We start from the raw sequence: 7,487 nt of genomic DNA, 5'->3' as shown, positions 1-7,487 counted from the left end.
TGACGGTTCTGCATTGCCCCCCTTTTTTTTCTTTTGTCACTTCTTATGTAGTTATATATAAGTATAAGAACAGAGACGGGTCTATATTGCACAAGGAAGTGTGAGAAATGAAGGAGAGAAGAAACTAAGGAAGAATTAATGAGCATAAGCGAGGGAGGAACTAATGGTGATGATTATGTAGGAATATCAGTCAAATATTTTTCTGATTATTTGTAGGACAGTGGGACACGTATAAAATAAAGAAAGGTATGGTATATTGAGTTATACATAAATATGAGGTCTACTGAAACTGTATAAGTTGAAAAGTAGTGGAGGATTCTAGGTGATCAAATAAGATACCCAGAGGTAAGAATGAAGTGTGAAGTGGAATTGAATTTTGACAGGTAATATTTAGTGACGGCAACGGCCTTGCCGCAGTGGATACACCTATTCCCGTGAGATCACCAAAGTTAAGCGCTGTCGGGCATGGTTGGCACTTGGATGGGTGACCATCCAGGCCACCATGTGCTGTTGCCATTTTTCGGGGTGCACTCAGCCTCGTGATGCCAATTGAGCAGCTAATTGACCAAATACTAGCAGCTTCGGTCAAGAATACTGTCATAATGACCAGGAGAGCAGTGTTCTGACCCCACGCCCCTCCTATCCGCATCCTCCACTGAGGATGACATGGCGGTCAGATGGTCCTTGTAGGCCACTCGTGGCCTGAAGATGGAGTGCTTTAATATTTAGCGACAGTACACATAAAGATGTATACTAGGGCAGTGAACTATGAAGCCTACTCAGGAAGGAGAAGGAGAGTGCACCCAGCACTTATTGGATGGAAAAGGGCAGGTAGGCAGACCTGAGAAGGGCCGATCTATACTGTGTGGACAGGGGCGCCAAGAAGGGGATTGACCTGTACCATAATTAATTACAAAGCTTAAAGGGGCATACCTACCAAAATGGAAGGAGGAAGAGTATTCATAGCATCAACTCATATGTAAGGACAGTATTATGACAAAAGTCACACATTTTGTTGTGATTATTCTGGTAAGTTTAAGTTATCTATTCCACTAGCATTGTCAAGTTTCATATTTATAACTGCCAGAAATTATCTTTTCATTTGCCCAGAGTTCCTCCAGACTATGGGAAATGGTAGTTAGTGAAATTAATACGCTCTAAAGAAAAAACAATACAGAGGAGTAGAGTAAAGCACAATAAAATTAAGTGTCTATGACACCTGGAGTCTGTGATCGGGAATTAAAAATATTGTGTCATATATATGATTGCTAGAAAAAATATTATATAAACAGATTGAAGTGTAAATTAGTGTTATTAGAATACAATTTTGATGTGCATAATGAACATGTATAAAATATCATGTGGTCGAGCTAAGGGGAGGGGTAGTTCTAACATAAGAAAGGATGGCACCGCAGGTAAATATAGTTGTAAGTTCATGGTATGTTGTTGTTGTTGTGGTCTTCAGTCCTGAGACTGGTTTGATGCAGCTCTCCATGCTACTCTATCCTGCGCAAGCTTCTTCATCTCCCAGTACCTACTGCACCCTACATCCTTCTGAATCTGCTTAGTGTATTCATCTCTTGGTCTCCCCCTACGATTTTTACCCTCCACCCTGCCTTCCAATACTAAATTGGTGATCCCTTTATGTCTCAGAACATGTCCTACCAACCGATCCCTTCTTCTAGTCATGTTATGCCACAAGCTCCTCTTCTCCCCAATTCTATTCAATACCTCCTCATTAGTTATGTGATCTACCCATCTAATCTTCAGCATCCTTCTGTGGCACCACATTTCAAAAGCTTCTATTCTCTTCTTGTCTAAACTATTTATTGTCCATGTTTCACTTCCATACATGGCTACGCTCCATACAAATACTTTCAGAAACGACTTCCTGACACTTAAATCTATACTTGATGTTAACAAATTTTTCCTCTTCAGAAACACTTTCCTTGCCATTGCCAGTCTACATTTTATATCCTCTCTACTTTGACCATCATCAGTTATTTTGCTCCCCAAATAGCAAATCTCCTTTACTACTTTAAGTGTCTCATTTCCTAATCTAATTCCCTCAGCATCACCCGACTTAATTCGGCTACATTCCATTACCCTCGTTTTGCTTTTGTTGATGTTCATCTTATATCCTCCCTTCAAGACACTGTCCATTCCATTCAACTGCTCTTCCAAGTCCTTTGCTGTCTCTGACAGAATTACAATGTCATCAGTGAACCTCAAAGTTTTTATTTCTTCTCCATGGATTTTGATACCTACTCCGAACTTTTCTTTTGTTTCCTTTATTGCTTGCTCAATATACAGATTGAATAACATTTGGAATAGGCTACAATCCTGTCTCACTCCCTTCCCAACCACTGCTTCCTTTTCATACCCCTCGACTCTTATAACTGCCATCTGGTTTCTGTACAAATTGTAAATAGCCTTTCGCTCCCTCTATTTTACCCCTGCCACCCTTAGCATTTGAAAGAGAGTATTCCATTCAACATTGTCAAAAGCTTTCTCTACGTCTACAAATGCTAGGAACGTAGGTTTGCCTTTCCTTAAACTTTCTTCTAAGATAAGTCATAGGGTCAGTTTTGCCTCATGTGTTCCAACATTTCTATGGAATCCAAACTGATCTTCCCTTCTATCAGTTTTTCCATTCATCTGTAAAGAATTCGCGTTAGTATTTTGCAGCTGTGACTTATTAAACTGATAGTTCGGTAATTTTCACGTCTGTCAACACCTGCTTTCTTTGGGATTGGAATTATAATGTTGTTCTTGAAGTCTGAGGGTATTTCACCTGTCTCATACATCTTGCTCACCAGATGGTATAGTTTTGTCATGGCTGGCTCTCCCAAGGCTGTCAGTAGTTCTAATGGAATGTTGTCTACTCTGGGGGCCTTGTTTTGACTCAGGTCTTTCAGTGCTCTGTCTAACTCTTTATGCAGTATCGTATCTCCCATTTCATCTTCATCTATATCCTCTTCCATTTCCATAATATTGTCCTCTAGTACGTCACCCTTGTATAGATCCTCTATATACTCCTTCCACCTTTCTGCTTTCCCTTCTTTGCTTAGAACTGGGTTTCCATCAAAGCTCTTGATATTCATGCAAGTGGTTCTCCTTTCTCCAAAGGTCTCTTTCATTTTCCTGTAAGCAGTATGTATCATACCCCTAGTGAGATAATTCTCTACATCCTTACATTTGTCCTCTACCCATCCCTGTTTAGCCATTTTGCACTTGCTGTCGATCTCATTTCTGAGACGTTTGTATTCCTTTTTGCCTGCTTCACTTACTGCATTTTTATATTTTCTCCTTTCATCAATTAAATTCAATATTTATTCTGTTACCCAAGGGTTTCTACTAGCCCTCATCCTTTTACCTATTTGATCCTCTGCTGCCTTCACTATTTCATCCCTCAAAGCTACCCATTCTTCTTCTACTGTATTTCTTTCCCCCATTCCTGTCAATTGTTCCCTTATGCTGTCCCTGAAACTCTGTACAACCTCTGGTTCTTTCAGTTTATCCAGGTCCCATCTCCTTAAATTCCCACCTTTTTGCAATTTCTTCAGTTTTAATCTACAGTTCATAACCAATAGATTGAGATCAGAGTCCACATCTGCCCCTGGAAATGTCTTACAATTTAAAACCTGGTTCCTAAATCTCTGTCTTACCATTATATAATCTATCTGATACCTTTTAGTATCTCCAGGATTCCTCCATGTATACAACCTTCTTTTATGATTCTTTAATCAAGTGTTAGCTATGATTAATTTATGCTCTGTGCAAAATTCTACCAGACGGCTTCCTCTTTCATTTCTTCCCCCCAATCCATATTCACCTACTATGTTTCCTTCTCTCCATTTTCTTACTGTCAAATTCCAGTCATCCATGACTATTAAGTTTTCGTCTCCCTTCAGTACCTGAATAATTTCTTTTATCTCCTCATACATTTGTTCAATTTCTTCATCATCTGCAGAGCTAGTAGGCATATAAACTTGTACTACTGTAGTGGGCATGGGCTTTGTGTCTATCTTGGCCACAATAATACGTTCACTATGTTGTTTGTAGTAGCTTGCCCGCACTCCTATTTTTTTATTCATTATTAACCCTACTCCTACATTACCCCTATTTGATTTTGTATTTATAACCCTGTATTCACCTGACCAGAAGTCTTGTTCCTCTTGCCACCGAACTTCACTACTTCCCACTATATCTAACTTTAACTTATCCATTTCCCTTTTTAAATTTTCTAACCTACCTGTCCGATTAAGGGATCTGACATTCGATGCTCCGATCCGTAGAATGCCAGTTTTCTTTTTCCTGATATTGACGTCCTCTTGAGTAGTCCCCGCCCGGAGATACGAATAGGGGACTATTTTACCTCCAGAATATTTTACCCAAGAGGACGTCATCATCATTTAACCATACAGTAAAGCTGCATGTCCTCGGGAAAAATTACGGCTGTAGTTTCCCCTTGCTTTCAGCCGTTCACAGTACCAGCACAGCAAGGCCATTTTGGTTAGGGTTACAAGGCCAGATCAGTCAATCATCCAGACTGTTGCCCCTGAAACTACTGAAAAGGCTGCTGCCCCTCTTCAGGAACCACATGTTTGTCTGGCCTTTCAACAGATACCCCTCCGTTGTGGTTGTACCTACGGTGCGGCTATCTGTATCGTTGAGGCACGCAAGCCTCCCCACCAACGGCAAGGTCCATGGTTCATGGGGAGGCATGGTATGTATGAATGTGATAATGTGAAAATATGTGTAGAAGAATACAACTGCAGTACATTGCATATCATAATGCTGAACTGAAGTGGAGCACTACCAAATAATCAGGGGGTCAAAACCTAGCTATTGTGAGTGTCGAAAACTCATGGAAATGTCAAACACCTGATTTGCATTGAAATTTTTATATAAGTTTGCTACTTACGGAAACATTAAATTACACTCATTGTGCATAATGTATAGTACTGATGATACAGCTCTGTTAACCTCAGCATATGAAATGGTTGTCCTTTATACTGTGAACATAACAAGTAAAGATTGAGGTACACCTTAAACACTAAATAAGTATTTGATATGATTGGTATCGTCAGGTTTGCATTACGTTTATAAACAACAAACTATTTTGTTCTGGGGATCACAATTAAGTCTAGTAATGAGATGTAACTGAGCACATAAATGCAATTCCATGAAATTTCCTCATCCTGTAGTGTGTAGATCCTTCCTGGAGAATGTTAGAGAGGCAAGGCCATGCGTAGTTATTTAAGCAGTGCTTAGAATCTGTTGTAGTGATTACTGTTCACTTCTTTAATTATTTAAAATTGATAAATTTGCTCTGACAAGAAGTCACTGTAAACTGGAATGAAATGTATATCAAATTATGTCCTAAAAGAAAAACAAATCTATTATTGTATGAATGTTACATAAAGAATGTAAAACCAAATGAGAGCAAAATGTGTAGTCATATAAATGGAATTGAACAATGTAATGATATTAAATTTAACAAAATGTACTAAACAAAATGACAATCAGACTATAATGTATATAAGCAATGATAATGAAGAGGATAACTTTATTTTTGGAGTTGTATTTTTATTTTTTTGTTATGTGTATAGTTTGTTGAAAGGACACTATAAAAATTTTGTGTAATGCAACACTATGAAAGATGCTCAAAAATTAAAGTGCAAAAAGATACGAAACCTTCCTGCAAAGTGTTAAGTGTGCATGTGAGATATGTGGATGGGCGCATGATGAACTAAAAAGACAATACTTCGTGTAACTTGAATTTTCTGCGCTTGCCAACACCGTAGAAGTGGCAAGAAACTTACCTTGTCAGCTGTTGTTGGATGTACAGCTAGTGTCCCCTTTGAATAAGGCGAGTGATGAGGTGAAATACATTCCTTGGGCCGCTGATATGGAAACCAGTTGTCACTGCATTGAAGATTTCACAAAGGATCACACCGCTGAACATGAGCTTCATGAATTTGTGTAGTGAAGGCTATGTGAACACACGACACGGGCACTCTGACATTGTATTAAACTTGTGAAAGCGATTAGGGATGGTAACAGATGTCAAGCTGCGCACACATGCTTCGCAAGCTAAACACTGCACAGATACTGACTGACAGTAATGGGACTATGCAGTTACAGCAAGCACTTTGTTATGAAGGAAAACTTTTGTTTGTATGTGTTAAGGGAGCTGACATGCATATATAAATTGGTAACCATATAGAATAACTCCAATGGCCAAAAAATAAAGGCTATTCCCACACTGTCTAGAGTTATCAACCCATAAAAAGAGAAATAAGCTCAGACACTGTGCACCTGTGTATGATATCGGTGCACAATCTGGGGCAATTGTAATGTATCATATTCTTCTTCTTCTTCTGCTTTTATGGCCTCATTGGACCACTTCAGTCAATCATTTCTGGTCCTCTTCTTTGGTATTTTCCCCTTCCGAGTGGCCCAGTATCTCTTCATTCGTTCCGATGCTTTTCGTCGTTCCTTATCTGTAAATACCCTTTTCATTGTATGTTGTTTGTCAATTTTTGGTTTAAATCTTATTTCTGTGTCCCTCAACTTCTTTAAATTTGGCGTTTTGTTCTGCAAATCATCCAGAGTTATTTCCAGTTCTTCCATATCCTCTCTTATTTCCTTAAGCCATCCTCCTTGTTGTTTCAAATTCCAGAGTTTCTCAATAATTTTCCTTGATAATCTGGTTTCTGGTGTCCTCAGAATGTGACCACAAAAAGAGATCCTTTTCTTTCGTATAGTATCAGTGATGGGCTCCAGTTCTCTGTATACCACTTCATTTGGAACTATCCGCCATTGCCCAGCTTTTTGATATTTCTTATTTATGCATGTTCTAGCAATTCTTCTCTTTACTTTTAAAATTTTGTCAATTCTGTTTTTCTGGGTGACTTTTTTAGTTTCACTTCCATATGTAACCTCTGGTTGAACCACCGTCTTGTAATGTTTTAATTTTGTTTTAATTGATAGACATTTTTTATTGTACGTAGACCATGTTAGTTTTTGAGCTTTTATCATTTTATTAGTTCTTGCTTGCCATGCAGGTTTCTCGTCCAATTTATGTGTTATAATTTCACCCAGGTATTTAAATTGTTTCACTATTTTAATTTCCCTATTGTTCACTGTGATGTGATCTTTTACAAGTGGATCCATTACCATTATTTCAGTCTTTTCAAATGATATCTGGAGTCCTAATTTTTGTGCTATATTTTGTAAGCTTGTTATTTGTTTCGTGGCTTCCTGAATATTATTAGCTAGTATCATATTATTATTATTATTATTATTATTATTATTATTTTCTTTTCTTTTCTTCCTCATTCTTTTCTTTTTATACATATATGATACATATAAAATAATAATAATTTTGCACCATTGATAATATTGGCATAGAAAAAAACACGTAGAGATATGCTCTTCAGCTGATGAATTTTTGTATATTCACCTGTTTGTCTCAATAA

At 38.0% G+C, this 7,487-nt stretch overlaps 1 pseudogene; it reads left to right on the top strand.

Annotated features, from left to right (window-relative positions):
* Positions 1-398: 398 nt before the first annotated feature.
* Positions 399-516, top strand: LOC124617435 (annotated as a pseudogene).
* The last annotated feature ends 6,971 nt before the right edge of the window (positions 517-7,487 follow it).

Source organism: Schistocerca americana, chromosome 5 (assembly GCF_021461395.2).
Source record: "Schistocerca americana isolate TAMUIC-IGC-003095 chromosome 5, iqSchAmer2.1, whole genome shotgun sequence".
In the NCBI taxonomy this organism is placed as follows: domain Eukaryota; kingdom Metazoa; phylum Arthropoda; class Insecta; order Orthoptera; family Acrididae; genus Schistocerca; species Schistocerca americana.
Note: the sequence above shows the minus strand (reverse complement) of the source record. Positions and strands in the feature narration are given on the sequence as shown.